This window comes from Podarcis melisellensis (genome assembly GCF_964234715.1).
Source record: "Podarcis melisellensis genome assembly, chromosome: 14".
NCBI classification, from domain to species: Eukaryota; Metazoa; Chordata; class Lepidosauria; order Squamata; family Lacertidae; genus Podarcis; species Podarcis melisellensis.
In genome coordinates this window covers 7,278,037-7,299,342 of record NC_138546.1, presented here as the reverse complement: position 1 = coordinate 7,299,342, position 21,306 = coordinate 7,278,037, and the positions used below count along the sequence as shown (strand labels likewise).

The 21,306-nt window shown below is 47.9% G+C and overlaps 1 long non-coding RNA gene across 1 annotated transcript in view; it reads right to left on the bottom strand.

Moving 5' to 3' along the window:
* Positions 1–9,523: 9,523 nt before the first annotated feature.
* Positions 9,524–21,306, bottom strand: part of LOC309357319 — a 395,759-nt gene continuing 383,976 nt past the window's right edge. The window contains exons 2-3 of the long non-coding RNA XR_014163086.1: positions 9,624–9,744; positions 9,524–9,546 (exon numbers count right to left, since the gene is read on the bottom strand). This is a non-coding gene — a long non-coding RNA (uncharacterized lncRNA). The remainder of the gene's footprint in view (positions 9,547–9,623; positions 9,745–21,306) is intronic.

Below are 21,306 nucleotides of genomic sequence, written 5' to 3'. Positions count from 1 at the left end.
GTTCACGGCTTTCCGCCTATCCGGGTGTTCACCCTAAGCTGACCTAGGCTGGTGCCCTGGGTCAGCGCTCCCTGCATGGCAGGGAGCTAGTTGAACCAGAGCCTATGCAATCTCTCTCTTGCTGTAATTAGTAAAGTTGTGGCCTAAATTCTGCCAGAAAACCAAAGCAAAATTTGAGTCTTGTCTGAATTTATTTAAGGGGGAGATTTAAAGGTCTGAACACGCAAATATCCACATAGATGCGTCACGTCCTGTGTGGAGGTTCCCGGCAGAGCATGTGTGGCAGAGGATGAATGAATGAAACTTTATTTGCGTCAGCCGTTGGCCATAGCAACAAAAAACATTGCGCTATACACAGAACAAAATAAAAAGTTGATTATATAAAACACAGTTTAGGGTCCTGAATCAGCAGTCAAATAGTGAACCTTATTCTAATTGCCCCAGCTAGAAACCTTGCAACCTTTGCAGTCATCTGCTCCCCTTCATCTGCCAGGAGAAAGGACACTGTCGCAGTGGTTGGACGACCTGGAATGGTCAGTAAAAGAGGTGTGAGGATGCTGTCCCACTCACTGTTGAAGTAAAATGCAACTATTTCAGAAGTGCTGAAGTAAAATGCAACTACTGGCCAGGCTGAATTCTGTACATGGGATAAGAGAGAGACTGATTCTTGTCCTTCACCTCTGACAGTTAAATGTCTTTGGCCAGCTCTGGTTTCTCTGCTATTGAAGGCAGGATGAAAGGCAGTGTCAGCATCAAGAATCTATATCTATCTATCTATCTATCTATCTATCTATCTATCTATCTATCTATCTATCTATCTATCATCTATCATCTATCTATATCTATCTATCTATCTATCTATCTATCTATCTATCTATCTATCTATCTATCTATCTATCTATCTATCTATCATCTATCTATCATCTATCTATCATCTATCTATCTATCTATCTATCTCTATCTATCTATCTATCTATCTATCTATCTATCTATCTATCATCTATATATCTATCTACCTATCTATCTATCTATCTATCTATCTATCTATCTATCATCTATATATCTATCTACCTATCTATCTATCTATCTATCTATCTATCTATCTATCTATCATCTAATAATAATAATAATAATAATAATAATAATAATAATAATAATAATTTATTTGTACCCCACCCTCCCTGGCCAGAGCTGGTCTCAGAGTGGCTAACATCATATAAATAATACAATATGCATAAAAACAAGCAATCAATTGATTAAAATGCACCCCAAAATTAATTCAAATAAATTAAAATTAAAACTGGACAAATGACAACCCTCAGGTTAAAACTGAAAGCGGTTAATACTTGCCAGGACCAACTGTTTCCACTGACATTATAAGGACTGTGAGCAGGCTGGGAAACCTCCTTCGTGCTTGTTCTTATACAAAGAGAAAATGAGTCAGACTGAACCCTGACCAAAGGTCTGGCAGAACGGCTCCGTCTTGCAGGCCCTGCGGAAGGATGTCTAATCTCGCAGGGCCCTGGTCTCTTGTGAGAGCATTCCACCAGGCCGGGGCCACGGCCGAAAAGGCCCTGGCTCTGGTCGAGGCCAGTCTAATCTCCCTGGGGCCCGGAATCTTCAGGGTGTTGTTATTTGGAGACTGTAAGGTCCTCCGTGGGACATACCAGGACAGGCGGTCCCGTAGGTATGAGGGTCCTAGGCCATATAGGACTCTATCTATCTATATCTACCTACCTACCTGCCTACCTACCTACCTATATCTATTTTAATTTACATACCACCCTTCATCGCAAGATCTCAGAGTGGTACTGTAATGGTTATATGGGGTTGCTCGTGCGTAAGTTGCCGCCACTCCTGGCTAGGTAGCCTGGTTAAACCTTTCCTGGCTGGACAGCCCTTCACTTCGTGGCTGTTTAGTCGCTAGCAGAATCCGTCAGTGGGCATTTCTTGAACTTCTTCCAGTAAAGAAGTTCTTTGACGCCAAGTCTACGCCTACTTTCCCTGTGCGGAAGTCTTCTGCGCAGGGTGGGTGTGGGTAGCGGAGGACCTGTGCTCTCCCCGCTGGTCTCCAGCGAAGAGTCCTGGAGCCCTCTTTCTGATTCCCCCATCCGCCCCCCTTTATCCCTGGTGTTACGCTGATTTCCTTCCCCAGCTGCTGAGTCCCCTCTCTCCCTGCTTGGCCCTTCTCCGGCATCACTTGGGAGCCCTGCCTCCACTTCTGGCACCGATGTCAGTTCCCTGACAGGTACGCTATAATATGCCCCCCAAAATGAAAGGAAAGAATTCACTGTTGCTCTAAGGTGGTTGCTCCATCCTGGTTAGCATTTTGCCTTGCTAGATGGAACAATCCCCCATATCTTTTCCCTGCATGCTGTTCTCCTGCCCTCCACCTGAGCCGAAGCCCCATTGCACAAGTTGACATGTTAGCAAACATCCCACACAAAATCTACAATCGAAAATGCAAGTTGTGGAAACACGAGTCCAGTGTTCATATGTTCAGTCTTCATGCATTTGACAATCCAGAAACAGAAAATAAAAGTGTGTTTTTCTCTCACTTCCCCCATTTCAGTCTCTTTTAAGACAATTTAGGACATCTGGGCATTTAGAAGAAAATGTCTGCAATGGCTCCCCAGAACTAGATTCCCTATCATTTGCTATTCTGGTAGCATTTCAATTCACCTGTCAAGAAAGAGCTCAGCTACCAGCGTTTAGATGTCCATGCTGATAGCTGAACTTTGGTTTCTTGCAATCTCCTTTATGGCTAATCCTGTAGCCCGCTACAGAACAGACATCCTACTTTATCTCTGCCTTCCCGGGCATTCATAAAAGATGCATCTCCAGCAAGACAAGGAGGACCCAAGCCCTTTATTTGGAGAGACTCCATGTGATTACTGCTGCAGAAAGTCAAAAGGTCTCCTAGCAAAAATGGAGTTGAGTTCCCTTGGGTTTTCCTAATTAGGCACTGAATCTATGAAGAAAACCAACCCACAAATGAAAGATTGTACCCACATAACACAACCGTCGCATGTTGCAGTTGGTACAAGCTGCATTGCCTTTCAGAAACCCGAGTTGTTTCTTTTTAATCTTATATAATTTGAAAACCAAGATTCTTCTGAATAATAGATGCTTGGAGAGTTCGTTTTTCGGATGAAAACAATAGGATGTTTCTCTGCGAAGAATAGATAAAAATAATAATGATCGCAGCCCAAAGGGATCAGAAGGGTCCCCAGGAACTCTAAGTGAGGACTGCAGAAAACAAATTGCAACTTTTGTTCTGTGTACTGCAGTTTAAGAAGGATAATTGACAAAGTGCAACATGGAAAAACTTTCTGACAGTAAGAGCTGTTCGAAAGTGGAACAGTCCCTCTTGGCAGGTTGTAGGCTCTCCTTCCTTGGAGGTTTTTAAGCAGTGGTTGGATGGCCATCTGTCAGATTCCTGCATTGCAGAAGGTTGAAGCAGAAGACCCTTGAGGTCCCTTCCAGCTCTACAATTCTATGATTCTGTGTCCAAGGAAAGGTGACACAGTTGGTGCAGGGCCTGGAGGCCAGGTCCTATCAGGAAGGCCTGGAGAAGTTGAGCAAATTTAGCCAGGAGAAGACAAAGATGTGAAATATTTGAAGGGCTACCACGTAGATCAGTGTTCCCCAACCTTGGGCCTCCAGCTGTTTTTGGACAACAACTCCCATCATCCCTCACTAACAAGACCAGTGGTCAAGGATGATGGGAGTCTCCCCTCAGGCGCGAGACAAGAGGGGGTGTTGGGTATAGTGAAGGGTTAACCTTCTGTGCCTCAAGCCTGAGAGGAGGTGCTTACAAGGGAAGTAAGCCAGGACTTGAGAAAAGCAGCTTGGAATTCTGTGAGCTGAGTGAAAAGTAAAAGCAGCTTTGTTGCGCAGCTGCAAACAGAGGGAGAAGATGCAGCTTAAATCAGATGGAAGTTCTTCTTTGTAAATATGCTACTTTTGAGCAAATAAAGTGATATTAGGACAGAAGAAACGTGTGGGACTATTTTACTGCCCTTTCACAAACAGACGCTGTGTAATTCTGCTAATTGCTTTACGACCGCACCAAAGCCACACTGCGTAAAGAGAAGCTGCAGAGACTCGCAGGGGAGCGTGGCTGGGCGCCATACCATAAAGCAATAAATCTACACCGAAGAGTGCAGGGCCTGGAGACCAGGTCCTATCAGGAAGGCCTGGAGAAGTTGAGCAAATTTAGCCAGGAGAAGACAAAGATGTGAAATATTTGAAGGGCTGTCACATAGATGATGGAAAGCATTTATTTTCTTTTGTTCCACAGCAGCGGCAGGGACCCTCTGGCCTGTGGGCCATTCTTGGACCACAAATCCATTGTCCCTCATACCTTGCTCATCTGTCAATCATCTGACATCACTGGATGATGTCGGCTGATCACTGGGGTGTGGGTCCTGTTGGGTACTGCTTCACCAGCCCCTTCCCTGCAGGCTGAAGACTGGACCCTCTGCTCATTAGCTGGTGATCCAAGAGAGTGGGTGATGCTTTGGCAAAACTGACCCCTCCTTCCACATTGCGTGGGTCAACTTTTGACAGCTGGGTAGCACTGCCCACCTATTAGTCACCAGATGTCATCAGGTTGTGGAAGTCTGCTTTAAAAGTTATGAAGAAGGGAGAAGAGAAAGGAAACTCAAAATCCACTCTCTCCCTTCACATCTTGGCTGCCCAGAAGCTGGAAGGAACTGTATGAATGCTTCAGATCGTTCAAGCATCTCTCCTCCCTCCCAGTATATAAATGGAACAGGTGGGCACTAACTTGAAGCCTCCATTGACACTTCAGATTCCATGAATAATTCAGATTTCCCCTATCTTTAGTGCACAGCGATTTCAAACAGCAACTGGCTGGAAGGGGAGAAACATATCAAAATTAAAGCTGTCAAACTTTATTTTTGCTACCTTCAAAAATAAAAAAACAGAGGTGTTCTGCCGTTTGTAAAGTGCTGTTCACAACCCAGAGGTGGCCCTTTGGCAGCTTTGGTCAAACAGGCACCCAGAAGCACCCAAAGAACACCTGGGCTTCCTGGACTGGCAAAGGCCATGAAAAAAAGAAAGAAAGAAAGAAAGAAAGAAAGAAAGAAAGAAAGAAAGAAAGAAAGAAAGAAAGAAAGAAAGAAAGAAAGAAACCTCATTTCTTCCACTGCAAAGGAGGTGCACCCAATCACTGAAACCGAAAGTAAGCTTTCCTCTTCAGAAGGTCAATTCAAATTCCACATTCAAAATGTGACAAAATCAGGTACAGTGGTACCTCAGGTTAAGTACTTAATTCGTTCCAGAGGTCTGTACTTAACCTGAAACTGTTCTTAACCTGAAGCACCACTTTAGCTAATGGGGCCTCCTGCTGCCACCACGCCGCTGGAGCCCGATTTCTGTTCTTATCCTGAAGCAAAGTTCTTAACCTGAAGCACTATTTCTGGCTTAGTGGAGTGTGTAACCTGAAGCATATGTAACCTGAAGCATATGTAACCCGAGGTACCACTGTATTGGTTTTCAGATTTGGCAAATGTTATCACTGATATAGGCCATGACCAAACTAGAGGTGGAGCTTTTTTCAGACTGAGAGTTGTGTTCCCTTGTGGGCAATCTTTTTGTACACTAGGGTAGTTTCTGCACACACTCACACTCCTCCCTCTATGCAGGAAAGCAAGAAGCTTTCGCAGAGTTCAACAACACATTCAGGCCAGTCAGCATCCCCATCAGTTTTCCAACCGTGTGAATTCTATCTCAGACAACCCACACTAAAAAAATAAAGCTGAAAAAACACTAAATCATCTTTGCGCCTTGCTTACTGGGCTGGGATATCTCAATCGGTAGAGCATGAAACTTAATTTCAGGGTTGTTGTTTTGAACTCCATGCTAGACAAAACATTCCTGTCTTACAGGGGGGTAGGAATAGATGACCCTTGTGGTCCCTTCCAACTCTACAGTTCTGTGATTATTACTCCTTCTATAAGTAGCCATTTCCCCACTGGAGTCAGTCCAGTGATGATTCATTTACGACAAACACTCAAGAACAGGGCCGGATTTAGGTTTGGTGAGGCCCTAAGCTACTGAAGGCAATGGGGCCCTTTCTATGTCCAGCTGTCCTTTGTCAACAACAAATTGTCACTGTTTCTTGTGTTGAATATATGCTATATGGTAATTTATGGACCTAGTAGGTATCTAAAGCCGTTTGCACATAACAAAATATGTATTTTATCAAAGTAATTGTTGAAGAGAAATACAATTAAAGGTAAAGGGACCCCTGACAATTAAGTTCAGTCATGAAAGATTCTGGGGTTGCGTGGCTATTCCCTCCCCCCCCCCACAGGTGGAATGAATGAATAAAGACACCGGACACAAGTATTAAGGTTAATGGGCGAAAATGGCCACAACTTTATTGATTACAGGTAAGAGAGGTATTGGCTTTAGGCATTGGCCCCTAACCGACTATCCGGTCTAACCGGGAAGGGTTAAACACCAACAGGGGGAGCTAACCCGAGATGCATATCCCTAGGCGCTCCCCGAGGGGTTACCGCTCGGGGGGGGGTGCTTTAGGCCCTAGCCTCCGTAGGTTTCGGACGAGGCGTCGCCCCTCGGAGTCCTTTAACGAACTACCCTTCAAGCATTGGGGGAGGTGATGGCGTTCCTCCCCCCCGAATCTCATTTGCATGACAATACCCCGGCCAATGCCTACCGCCAAAACCGAGGAAGTTGTGACGATTTGCTACGAGGTAGGCGAAAAAACCAAGTGGCTCCAAAACCAGCCAATTAGCCAAATGGAAAAACTCCTACCAGGCCCCTTGCGGCGACCAGCCGAAACCCATAGCAAGTCGATGGCAAAACCTAAAGGGTGGGTGGGTGGGAGAACACGTCCGCTGCGAAGGAAGAAAGGGGCGAGCCCAGGGCTGCCCCAACCTTAAGTGGCCTCAGGTAGGCCCGCCCCCGCCGCCAGCCGATTGGCTGGCGAAGCGGGGATGCAAATTGAGGGAATCCCTGAATTTCCCGCGAGGCTGACGCCAGCCCCACGGGAGGAGTGGGCGGGGTCGAGAGCCCGCAACCCCCCCTCCTCCTGAAGCTCGGTAGGGGCATTGCGGCGCTCATCTTGCTTTACTGGCAGTAAAGACAGTTTTTCTGGGTCATGTGGCCACATGACTAAGCCACTTCTGGCGAACCAGAGCAGCACACGGAAATGCCGTTTACCTTCCCGCCAGAGTGGTACCTATTTATCTACTTGCACTTTGACTTGCTTTTGAACTGCTAGGTGGGCAGGAGGAAATACAGTTAAGAAGAAGTATATTAATAGTGAAATTGGGGGGAGGCCAAGAAAGTGGGGCCCTAAGCTATAGCTTGTTTAGCTTATACGTAAATCTGGCACTGGATATACGTGTAGGATCAGGCCAATAGCCCATCTGGCCCCACATCCTGCTCTTACAGGGGCCAATCAGATTCCCCTATAGAACTGAGTTCAGCAAGACCTGAACTCAAGAGTGCTCTTTCCTTCCTGCGGTTACCAGCATCTTGTATCTCACATCTTTTGAAGCCATCTTGGTTAGGGGTACCTAGGTAAAGTAAAGGTAAAGGTACCCCTGCCTGTACGGGCCAGTCTTGCCAGACTCTAGGGTTGTGCGCTCATCTCACTCTAGAGGCCGGGAGCCAGTGCTGTCCGCAGACACTTCCGGGTCACGTGGCCAGCGTGGCAAGCTGCATCTGGCGAGCCAGCGCAGCACACGGAACACCGTTTACCTTCCCGCTGGTAAGCGGTCCCTATTTATCTACTTGCACCCGGGGGTGCTTTCAAACTGCTAGGTTGGCAGGCGCTGGGACCGAACGATGGGAGCGCACCCCGTTGCAGGGATTCGAATTGCCAACCATGCGATCGGCAAGTCCTAGGTTTTACCCACAGCGCCACCCGCGTCCCTTAGGGGTACCTACCATGGCTAAATTCCCCATTGCCCCACATTGTACATCATCAGCTTTCCAGTTGTGTGATTGCTTCTTCCCCCAGCTCTCTAGTTCGTATCCAACTGCACACTTAAAAAAACAACAGCAGCAATTGGGGAGAGTCTCAAGGGGTGTGCAGAGAGGCCTGGAGGACAGGATTCACCCCTTGGGCCTGAGGTTCCCCACTCCTTTCCCAAACAATGTCTTGCTATACATCAGGTGTAATAAAATGATTACTGAGGGCTGGTGGCTGGTGAAGTCGATGTAGGAGGCAGTGGTGGTTTAAGATAAAAGGTGTCTTAAGGTAGCTGAAAGGGACGCAGGTGGCACTGTGGGTTAAACCACAGAACCTAGGGCTTGCCGATCAGGAGGTCAGCGGTTCGAATCCCCGCGATGGGGTGAGCTCCCATTGCTCGGTCCCTGCTTCTGCCAACGTAGCAGTTTGAAAGCACGTCAAATGTGCAAGTAGATAAATAGGTACCACTCTGGCGGGAAGGTAAACGGCGTTTCCGTGCGCTGCTCTGGTTCGCCAGAAGCGGCTTAGTCATGCTGGCCACATGACCTGGAAGCTGTACGCCGGCTCCCTCGACCAATAAAGCGAGATGAGCGCCACAACCCCAGAGTCAGCCACAACTGGACCTAATGGTCAGGGGTCTCTTTATCTTTAAGATAACTGAATATTTTATCAAACACACTAATAGTGAGCAGAGTGTGGGTGGGTGTGGAAGCCTGAAAACAAAACTCACAAGCTCATCTTCCTCTTTAAACCAAGAAAAATAATCATAAAAAGGAGTCAGATCCATAGTCCATTACCAATACCCGAAGCAATCCGGCGAGGTTAATAGCTCTCCTTCTCTCTTAGTCATCTCTCTATTATTTAAGAGTTGAGCTGTCGGTTTTAACAGCCTGACAAACTCTTTGACCAAATTTCCCTCCGTCTGACGTTAACGCCAGAAAATGCCTTTATAACATTTTAAATAAATTCTTTTTTAACCCCCCCCCCAATCCTGCTCAGCTAGGAACAGCCTATTCATTCCGCAGCGCAAAGCTCTTTACAATCACCTGGCACCTCTGCCTAGTTCCAGTCTTTTGACTCATAGACTCATAGAATTGTAGAGTTGGAAGGGACCCTGTGGATCATCTAGTCCAACCCCCTGCAATGCAGGAATATGCAGCTGTCTCATACGGGGATCAAACCAGCAACCTTGGCATTATCAGCATCACGTGCTAACCAACTGAGCTATCCAGCCATAAGAATTAAAGAAGATGGTAAGAGCCTGTTGGATCAGGCCAATGGCCCCTCTAGTCCAACATCCTGTTCCCACAGTGGCCAAACCAGCAAGCAGGACATGAGCACTGTGGCTTCCAGCATGTCAGGTGTGCATGCAGGAGCCAAGCCCTGTGACCAATAGGACTTTGCAGGACTGGGGCCTTCCTAAATTTGTTCTGAAGAGGCAAGGTGCGGCCGCACAGGTGAGGCCGATTGGTAACTCACAGCACCTGGTGGCAAGAGCCGGGAAGGGATATAAGGTCTGTGTTTTCCTTTGGCTCTTTGCCACAGCAACACGTTCCCTGCCCTGCTGCATTTGGCTCCTTGCTACTTGATGCTCAGACCCCTGACTTCATGACTCCTTACTTCTTGATCCTCGGACCCCTGACTTCATGACTCCTTGCTCCTTGATCCTCGGACCCTTGACTTTGTAGCTCCTTGCTTCCTGACCCTCAGACCCTTGGCTTCTTGACTCCCGGCTCTCTGACCCTTGGACTCTTGGCTTCCTGGCTTCTGGACTCCTGTTCCTGCTCCCACCCCATCATCTTACCCCCAGTCCTGACGTCCCCAGGTGGGACTTTGATCGCCCGTGAACCGGACCATGACACAGCAGCCAGTATTCAGAACTATTTCTGCCTCCAACTGCAAAGACAGAACATAGCCAGCATGGCTAGCAGCCAACAATAGGCCTTGCCTTCATGAGTTTGCCTAATCCCCTTTTAAAGCCATCTAGGTTAGCAGCCATCACTGCCCCAGTGGGCATGAGTTCCATAGTCTATGAATGTGCAATGACATACTTTCTTTTATCCATCCTGAATCTTCCACATGATTCAACTTCATTGGATGCCCATGACTTCTGGTATTATAAGAGAGGGAGTGAAATTTTACTCCATCTGCTTTTTCCCTGTCGTGCATAATTTTAGAGACTTCTGTCCTGTCGCCTCTAGCATACCTTTTCTCTAAACTACAATACCTGAAATGCTGCAACCTTTTCTCATAGGAGAGTCACTTCACCCACTGGGCATTTTGCTTGCCCTTTTTTTGAAACTTTCCCAAGGTTTACCCTTCTTTCCTTCAGTGAAATGACATAGGGCCTCATAACATCAGTAGATGCTACGTAAGGGAGGGGTAGTTAACCTGGCATCATCCGGAATATCTGATCTGCACACACCTTTTAGTTGTGATAGAGGGCAGTGGAAGGAGCCTAGGACAGGCCTCCCTGAGGATCCTTTACACTCTGGCAAGTTGGTGTAAGAGAGGGGTAGCCAAGTGTTATGTACTAAGCTTGGATCCTAGAACAATAGGCAAGTAGGATCCTAGAATGCAACAACTGATTGGCCTGCAGGAAAAGACCAATCAGGCTCCCAGAGGAAGTTAATCAGCCTATTAGGCTGGTAGGATCGTAGAATGCAACACCTGATTGGCCTGCAGGAAAAGACCAATCAGGCTCCAAGAGGGAAGCAGAATCAGCCAATCAGACAGGACTCATTGTGTAAATAACGTACAGTGGTACCTTGGGTTACGTATGCTTCAGATTACATATGCTTCAGGTTACACACTCCGCTAACCCAGAAATAGTGCTTCAGGATAAGAACAGAAATCGGGCTCTGGCAGCGCGGTAGCAGCGGGAGGCCCCATTAGCTAAAGTGGTGCTTCAGGTTAAGAACAGTTTCAGGTTAAGAACGGACCTCCAGAACAAATTAAGTACTTAACCCAAGGTACCACTGTATATAAAAGCCTGAGGTTTGGGGGCAATTCAATCACTGTTTTACAAGCTGCAATAAAGAGCATGAAATCACTAGAGGACTCCGAGTATATTTCACCATTGTTGCACCCTCCAGATGTTGTGGACATAACCCACAGGGAAGAGGTGCTTGGGTGGGGGGAGACAGAAGTGGAAGGGAGGAGAAGGGAAGGAGACAGAGATTTAGGCAGAATAACAAGACTGGGATGGATCTGCAGCTTCTGCCTGTGCCTATCTCTGGAAGTGTCAATGGAGTGACAGGCTCCAGTCTTCCCTTTCACTTCTGCCTCTCTCCTCCATCGCAGCTTCCCTGTGGGTCATGGTAGCTGTGGGAGCTGGTTTGCCACTGTGTACTCTGCTTCTCAGATGCGGGTGGCACTGTGGGTTAAACCACAGAGCCTAGGACCTGCTGATCAGAAGGTCGGCGGTTCAAATCCCCGCAACGGAGTGAGCTCCCGTTGCTCGGTCCCTGCTCCTGCCAACCTAGCAGTTTGAAAGCACGTCAAAGTGCAAGTAGATAAATAGGTACTGCTCTGACGGGAAGGTAAATGGTGTTTCCATGCACTGCTCTGGTTTGCCAGAAGCGGCTTAGTCATGCTGGCCACATGACCCGGAAGCTGTACGCCAGCTCCCTGGGCCAAGAAAGCAAGATGAGCGACGCAACCCCAGAGTTGGTCACGACTGGACCTAATGGTCAGGGGTCCCTTTACCTTTACCTTACTCTGCTTCTCACTACCACAACCCCCAGGTTTTTTTTAAAGAGCAATAAAGTGTGCCAGGTCACACCCTATGCGCATGCCTATGGTCACTTGAATCAAGTCGCCCCTTCTTCCCTAAGTTGCAATACTGCTCTCTCCACACTTCTCTTCATTTAAACTCCACCTCTGCAACCAAGAATGAACACAGTCCCGAGAGGACGATAATAGCCAACGCTATTTGTTTTCTAATGGAGGGAGCGATAAAAAGAGAAGGAACTGCTGCAGCCTGAGTGAAAATCAGGCCATCTCATGTGTCTCGGCATCCGGGAAAGCAAGAATAAACTCATTTCCCGCTAGATGGTCAAATGAATACAAAGCAGATTGCTTGTGAAGCCATTTCATTTGAGGATTGTGGATGGTCCAAAAAGAAAGGAAGGATCTTATGGATGCCAGTGAATGGATAACTTGGGCCAATCTGTATCACGCATGCAATACATAAAAGGTAAAGGGACCCCTGACCATTAGGTCGAGTCGTGACCGACTCTGGGGTTGCGGCACTCATCTCGCTTTATTAGCCGAGGGAGCCGGCGTACAGCTTCCGGGTCATGTGGCCAGCATGACTAAGCCACTTCTGATGAACCAGAGCAATGCACGGAAACGCCGTTTACCTTCCCGCTGGAACGGTACCTATTTATCTACTTGCACTTTGACGTGCTTTCGAACTGCTACGTTGGCAGGAGCAGGGACCAAGCAACGGGAGCTCACCCCGTCGCAGGGATTCGAACCACCAACTTTCTGATCAGCAAGTCCTAGGCTCTGTGGTTTAACCCACAGTGCCACCCGCGTCCCACTATGCAAAACATACACACACACAACTCCCCTCCTTTATTCGCCAACCATTAGTCCCTCGACCCCTGTGCCATGACAGCACCTCTTCAAGGTCACAGGAGACCCCTTTCCATTCCTACTACCTCAAGTTCCTCTAGCTCAAGATCTGCCCCTTTGCAAAAAAACAACAACAACAAACCCTCCAAACAAACCTGGGACCTACTTACATCCCAAAGTTCATGAACTGTGAATATTCCTGATGAAGGTAAGATCTGCCAACTACTTTGTTGTTGCCAAATTGGTGTTAAATTTATTACCTGCCCTCCACCATCAGCTGCCAGGGCCATACGAAGGAGGGCGATATGAAGGTAAGAAACCTTCGGCAAAGCAGGTATCCCACTGCAGACAGAAATATGATCTGGTCAGGTATTTATGCATATATGGTAGAACAAGGATGCAGAACATTTTTCAGACTGAGGGACACATTGCCTTCTGGGAGGACGTCTGGAGGCCATGGGCCAGTGGGAGGAGGGGGGCAGAGGGAAAAGTGTGTGAAACAACAAATAGACCTTTCTTTCACTTTTGTACAATCGGCTAGTTTCTGTCAGGCTCATACTCCTCCGAATATGAAGAGTTTGGTCTGAAGAGACCAAAGGTGAGTAAGAGGTTGCATGATAGGAACCTATAAAATTATGCATGGCATAGAGCAGGCACCCCCAAACTCAGCCCTCCAGATGTTTGGGGACTACAACTCCCATCATCCCTAGCTAATAGGATCAGTGGTCGGGGATGAGGGGAATTGTAGTCCCAAAACAGCTGGAGGGCTGAGTTTGGGGATGCCTGGCATAGAAAAAGTGATTTGAGAAAGCTTTTCCTCCCTCATTACTGTAGAACGTAGGGACATCCTATGAAGCTCAATGATGGACGATTAGGGAGAGATGAAAGGAAATACTTCTCCATGCAGCACAGAGTTAAACTATGGAACATAGGAGGCAGGGATGCTCACCACCTTGGATGTTCTTCAAAAAGGAGAAGGCTATTGATGGCTCCCAGCCATGATATCTATGCTTTGCCTCCACAGCTGGGATAATGCTTCTGAATTCCTGTTGCTGGAGGCTGCCAGAGGGGAGAGTGGTCTTGTGCTTGGGTCTTGCTTGTGGGTTTCCCACAGGCATGTGGTTGGTCATCCAGCAGGCTCTTATTATGACCTTATGCCATCTTCTTTCTAGGCAAGAAAGAAACATTTTGATAGTTCAATGGCACATTCTAGCCAAGCTAAACCACACATGGAAGGTGCCAAGGCAGGGATGGTAAGAGCCACGGTCTGAGGATCATAGACTTGGAAGTTGGAAGAGACCTCAAGGGTCATCTAGTCCAACCACTGTGATGCAGGTTTTTTTTTTCTTGCGCAACGTGGGGCTTGAACCCCAAACCCTGAAATTAAGTCTATTGACTGAATTATCCTAGATCCAGTCAGTTCGAGCAGGGTTTCCCAAACTTGGTTGTCCAGCTGTTTTTGGACTACAGTTTCCATCATCCCTGACCACTGGTCCTGCTAGCTAGGGATGATGGGAGTTGTAGTCCAACAACAGAAGGAGGCCCATGTTTGTGGAATTCTAAGTTAGAAGGTCCAGGGGGCAGCCGGTGGCCCCTGAGATTCTCCACCCCAGAGGCAAATTTTTCATTTTATTGCTCATGGGGCTTTCAGATGCAAATAAGGCTCCAAACTGGAAGAAATATGATTCTCTTCATTTCGTTAGCAGGACCGCATCAGTTTGCTTGTCAGCGTATACAGTGGTGCATTGAGATTTGACAGTCAATTATACATGAGCACTGGCCTTCCCATTCTGTTTCCCAAACAGCTGTAGCCATGGCTGAATTTATTTACAGTATTTTGTTTTTTAAAAGATGTGTTGGCTCTCCAGATTTCTTGAAGGTGGGTGGGAGGGCAAGAAATAAGATGCACCTTTGGGGTGAGATAAGAAAAGGATTATCAAAATAGTAAGGTTGTTTATATATATATATATATATATAAACTATCTCAGTAATCAGGGATGAAAGCTGACTCATCAGAAGAGTAATTGTTAAAATCAGCTGAGCTTTGCCCTATGAGCTCTTTCTTCAGAATATGAATTGCCTCCTGAGATAAATGATCTGAAAATAATGATGATAATCTCCGGGCTTCATATAAAAATCCCCATGTGCTCATTTGAATGGAATAAAAAAAGATACGTTCAGTAGAGTGAGAGCAAACATTGCTTGAGTAGTTTGGGGCAACACATTCTAGAGGCACAGAGGGTTTGAGATCCAAGGAGATTGAGGTGTACATCTCATCAGGACTCTCTACTTGGTTGGTGATGTTAGGATGACCACATGATTGTGCAAATTTGGGGCCTGGATTCAGGTTGGATTGGGCCCAGATTGTTCCAAGTCAGATTGGGGCTGCTCCAAAGTTCCACATCAGGTCCCAAATAAGGCCAGAAGTAGGGACTGCACAGCCCTTTCCTATCCTAGTCAGCCCAAGGAGGACAGACCCAGAATGCCTTTCTAGTTATTCATTTATTTAGGGGGGGGGCTTCTGAGCACACCAAAATAGTTGGCTCTGATGAAAATGGAAGGTACAAGATGGTCCTAGTCAGTTGCAGTTCTCTCATATCAGTAGCAGCAAACTTCACAGAGATGTTGAGAGGGACCACTGGGAAATGAGGTCTCACTAATTTCGAGTCATAAGCAGGGCTAACACAGGAAATGGTGTTGCCTGGGAAAATGGACAAGGCTGACACACACACACCAGTTCCATGAACTGAAACCAACTGGATTGGTAGTTGTATCTTCTACTAAATCTCCCACCACACCTGACGGCAGCAGGACAAAACATGTAGCCCATACAGCTCTGTTTTCCAACATGTCACCACCTCATAATCTGCCAACTGAGGTGGTTGCCTCATTTTGTCTAATAGTAGGGCTGGGTCTTCATTGAATAAGCCCACACATACTAGAAGCCTCACTCAGGCAAATCTTTACCTATTGTTTCCAAAAGGGTGAACATTTCAAAATGTTCCAGTTCCATCTTCCCACAACACACACAAAAAAAGCCCTGAAATGTTAACTCACTGAAAGCTTAAGAAAGAATCAGAGGTCAGAACAGCGTTGATGCATTCTTCCTAATCCCTATAGCTAAAGGAAATCTATAATATTCAACCCCAAGATTAAGCTGAGCGAGCTTTGTGGCAGCTGACTCAGCAACCCTGGTGACCATTTCTAGCCTCTTCAAAATTTCCCCAAAGAACACATCTACTGTGAAATATGATTTTTTTCATCAGACACAGAGTCACTAAACTTACCGAGATCCACCATCACATCCCGTAAAGTTGCTTGGGGAACAGCAAATGGAATACAAGAATGGGTGAAGAGCTCATTGATTTCATAGCCCCTGCCCTTTGAGTCATAGAAATGTAGGAAGCTGCCTTAGATCCCATTAGAGGAGACTGGGCCATTAGGGGAATGAGACATTGTCCCACCAACTTCAGACTGTCTCCAGCCAACTTTCAAATGCTGGTCTCCTTACTTACATCTGGTCCAGTGGTGGCCCTGGCTGTCAGCTTACTTCTCCATAATCTCAGCAGGGAGGAGGATGGGGTCAAAAGTAGAATTAATTGGCTCTGCCTGTCACTAACCCTGGCACCACCTATTATTGTCCTAGGGATGCGGGTGGCTCTGTGGTCTAAACCACTGAGCCTCTTGGGCTTGCCAGTCAGAAGGTCAGCGGCTCGAATCCCTGGGATGGGGTGAGCTCCTCTCGCTCTGTCCCAGCTCCTGCCAACCTAGCAGTTTGAAAGCATGCCAGTGCAAGTAGATAAATAGGTACAGCTGCAGTGGGAAGGGAAATGGTGTTTCTGTATGTTCTGGTTTCCGTCACGGCGTTCCATTGCACCAGAAGCAGTTTAGCCATGCTGGCCACATGACCCAGAAAGCTGTCTGTGGACAAACACCGGCTCCCTTAGCCTGAACATGAGATGAGTGGTGCAACCCCATAGTCGCCTTTGACTGGACTTAACCGTCCAGGGGTCCTTTACCTTTTTCCTTACCTGCTCATGTTAGTGTTTTAGGTCCTAAAGGACTCAGACCCTAAATATCTGAAAGATTGCCTCCTTCTCTACAAACCATCTCAGGTGTTATGTTCAGCAGAGTGAGTGGGGCCTCTTAGTAGTTCCTCCACCATCAATGGCTCAGGGTGGGCAGGTGGTGTCCTGGGACAGGGCCTTCTCTGTGTCAGCCCCTAAGTTCTGCAACTCCCTCCCCAGACAGGTGCATCTGGCACCTTCATTTTACAGTTTCCAGCAAATGCTGAAGGCACACCTCTTTGCCTTGGCTTCCAACACTTGAGGTGCATATTTGTAGGTTCCACCTTATTTTTGCAATTGTACGTTGTCCCATACTGTTTCCAGTGTTGTGTTTTAACATTGTGACCCACCCTGGGAACTTGGGGTGAAGGAAGAACAAGAATGCTGCGGATCTGCTGGTACATTTTCCCTAATGAATCCCACGGTTGTGTTTCGAAGCAGGGTTCCCCTTGCCCACGGAAGACAAAAGGGAAAGCGCATGGTATAATTAGAGAGGCTATAAAAGGGAAGCAAATGGGTTTAACTCCCCACCCATTTTCAATCGGCAGCATATGAGTCACCAGCGTAGGTGGGTCAGGCTGCTGAGTCTCTTGCAGAAAGAGGAGTCTGTTCAGAGCAGTTATATAATCATGACTCCATCCATCCCCACAGGAGCCAAGCCATCCAGCTCACCTCTCTCCCTCTCCCTCTTTCTCTCTTTCTCTCCTTCGATTCCCCCCCCCCCCACTGAGTTGGAAGCAGTGTTTTGCAGCATTCTTTCCACTTTTCACAAGAAAACAGTGGCGTAGCGTGGGGGTGCAGGGGGGGCTGGCCACACCGGGCGCAACATCTGGGGGTTAGGGTTAGGGGGCGCAAATCCACGGGTTAGGGGGCGCAAATTACTTGCCTTGCCCCGGGTGCTGACAACCCACGCTACGCCACTGCAAGAAAATGAAGATGTGTTTTTCCGAAACGAAAACCAGAGTTGAACTCCTTTAAAGCTGGAGGTGCGCTCATGAAACCGAGAGTGAGAAAGAGACCCGGTGGGGTGTAGTGAAGATAATGTCAGGCTGGCCCCAGGGAGACACAGGCACTGGTGGAGGAAGAGGGGTGCAGGGGGAGTGCACTGCCCTTGGCAGTACCATCGCAGCTGCACCCCTGAAGGTGGCATGCCACTCCCCCAGGACACATGCTACGCCTCCTGTGGGTGGCGTGCCATGCCCCTGGGATGCACACCAACCCCGCCCCCGCCAACTCCCGGCCCCTTGGTGCCGGAGCATGAAGCTCTGCCACTGGACACAGGTAACATAGCTCCAAACTTGTAATAACTACAAAAAAAATGTTAAGAAAGAAAACAAAAGCCCTGCAGGATCAGGCAAATCGCCCATCCACTCCAGTCTCCTGTTCTCACAGTGGCCAACCAGGGCATGGACTTCCCACAGGCATCTGGTTGGCCACTGTGAGAACAGGATGAGGGACCTTTGGTCTGAGCAATCAGGGTTCTTTTGATGTTCTTAGGGCAGGAATGGGGAACCTCAGGCCTGGGGCCAAACTATGGGAACCCCTGGCTTATCTACAGTGGTGCCTTGGGTTAAGAACTTAATTCGTTCTGGAGGTCCATTCTTAACCTGAAACTGTTCTTAACCTGAAACACCACTTTAGCTAATGGGGCCTCCCATTGCCGCCACACAGCTGCTGAGCGATTTCTGTTCTCATCCTGAAGCAAAGTTCTTAACCCGAGGTACTATTTCTGGGTTAGCGGAGTCTGTAACCTGAAGCGTCTGTAACTTGAGGTATCACTGTACTTAAGAAGAAGAAGTAGGGTTTGGCTTTGCTATCCCGCTTTATCACTACCCTAAGGAGTCTCAAAGCGGCTAACATTCTCCTTTCCCTTCCTCCTCCACAACAAACACTCTGTGAGGTGAGTGAGGCTGAGAGACTTCGGAGAAGCGTTACTAGCCCAAGGTCACCCAGCAGCTGCATGTGGAGGAGCGGGGAAGTGAACCCGATTCACCAGATTACGAGTCCACCTCTCTTAACCACTACACCACACTGGCTCCCACTTTGAGACTCTCCCCAGACAACATCCCCCTACCAGGTGCCACTCCTCAGTATCCTTGAATAACACCCTACTTCTGCATCATAGCCTAGAATACTGGCATTTTGATAATGCTCCTTGACTCTCTGGATGGAAAACAGAGAGATGTGTGAGTGCGTAAAACAAGGAGGGTGAGCATCCGGAGACCTCCAGAAGTTGTTGGATTCCACTTCCGATCCATCCCAGCCAGCATGGTCAATGGTAGGGGATGATGAGAGCAACATCTAAAGGTTCCCCAACCCTGATGTATTTCATTGAGTGAGTAAGTGAGTGCATTTCTTTATCCCACTTTTCCTCCAAGAAGCTCAAGATGGCATGCATCGCTCTCATCCTCTCCATTTTATCCTCGCGACGACCCTGTGAGGTAGGTTAAGCTGAGATGGAGTGACTGACCCAAGGTCACCTAGTGAGCTTCATGGCCAAGTGGGGGATTTGAACCCAGGTCAAAGTGCAAGTAGATAAATAGGTACCACTCAGGCGGGAAGGTAAACGGCGTTTCTGTGCACTGCTCTGGTTCGCCAGAAGTGGCTTAGTCATGCTGGCCACATGACCTGGAAGCTGTACGCCGGCTCCCTCGGCCAGTAAAGCGAACCACTACACCACTACCCTACCATATGAAGGGTTCGTTCTCATTGCTCTGCCGACTTTTGCCTCTGCCACTGCCCACTGCTGGCCTGTGGTCTGTGTAGTGGCATAGCGTGGGTTGCCAGTGCCAGAGCTGTGAGGAGGTGAGGAGGTGAGGGGGGAGGTAGGAAGGGAAACAGACAGGGTACACATGCACATTCAACTGTCTAATGGTGTTTGCACCACTCAGAAGATCACAGCTGCAGAGATAAGAAAAGATGAGCCATTACATTGTCTGGAGAGGTCACTTACTGGTTCGCATGAAGAAGCCATTTCCAATGGATCCCAGTAATAGAATCATGCAGCTTTATACAAAGCTGTATTTTGTGCCTCCTAACAATTTTGTGCCTGGGACAACCTCCTTATAGTGTCCAGAAAGTTGCCCAGGAGGGAGTGCTGCAAAAGACCCCCAATCCTTCTCTTAGAACAACAATTCTTCACAGCAGTCATTCAGAGAAGCCCTGGAAGGCAGGTTTTGAAGTTTCTTGCATGGAGAAGCAAGGCGAGGCATCGCTTTACAATGATGGAGCACAGAAGGGAAAGGGAGGCATGCCTTTGGCATTTGCAAACAACAAGCAGGCAGAAGAAGAAGAAGTTCATGCCTGGGAGGGCCAGCTGGAGGGGGTGAGGGGAGAGGGGAGCATTGGCCACTTGAGACTTTCACATCAAGGCCCTGAGATTTGATGGAAACTGCCTGTCTGTATCGTGGAGATCTGGGAACAGGACCTAAAAAAAGATGCTAACCTCAGGAAACGCACCCAGACACCGATGCATATGTCAGCAAGTGCGCCCAGCTGAAGAAGGAGAGCAGAGGGAGGGGAGGGACAGCACCCGAGGCGGGAGGTAAGAGAGAGAGGGAGTCAGCTCCTCAGCCTCAGCTCCTTGGATAGGGGCAGGCAGCTATCTGGAGAAACAAACAAACCAAGGCTGTAATTGGAAGCGGGACGCGGCTGTGCTATTCTGGAAGAGAGAGCAGAAAAGGAGGCCTTTGCACGCAAAGTTCAGCCTTTATCCGAGAGAGGTCTCCTCCCAATCCCCGGGTCGTGCTGCTGTAAACACGGCCGCATCTCAAGAGTTATTCATAGCTCTCAAGCGGGCACGCATTTCTGTCCTCTGCCAGCCCTCCAGCCTCTCTTTGTACACTTGAAAACATTCCCCGCAGCTCTATTGCTCCCAGGACTTCATGCCTGCCGCGTCTGTCTCCTTGACACTCCCGAGATGCTCTCAGTCACCAAAGGCTCCTTCTGTCCTCCGGAAGGGGCTTGGTGGTGGCACGATCCTGACAAGCAGCACCCTCCCCAGCTGTATGTTGTTTGTAAATGCCTTTTTGCGATTCACCCGCGAGTCTCTCGGAAAAAGAAGTCAGAGATGCCCCACGACAACTGAACTGTTGGCTGAGCATTATTGGAAAACATGTATCTGTGCACGACGGATTGTTTGGAAAGTTCTCTGCATCCAGCAAAATGAGAAGGGAAGGAACTTGCTTTGGGTCATCCCAGAGTCAACCTGAGAGGGCCAGGTTGTGCATGTGACATCACGTGTGCAGTTTACCAAGTTGCATGATGTTCTGGAAGGAGCCAGGAGATAGAGTCAAACGCAGTGGCCAGCAGCTCCTCCTCTCTTGCACTAGGCAGCTGTCAGGAGTCTAGGTTCCCAGCTTGATAAAACAGTAAGCGTAGGTAATTGAAAAGGAGGATTTATTGCAAAAACAAACAGATAGCTCCGGCCAGCTCTGACAAAGCCTCCAACATCATTACTCAAGATGACCCTTCTGAAGATTCTTTCTGGCGTCAACAGAAACTATTGAACTTACGACCCTTATGTCTCTTGTTTTGCTTCCTATCTTGCAGCCCTCCCATTCACCGACTCTTTGGACTTAGTGGATCAGCTCCAACCCCTTTCTGATCTTAGAGGCTGTCTCTGAATCTATTTGTGCTGATTTGTGCTTCCGGCGAACTTTGGCTACATTCTAGCCTGCTCAACTA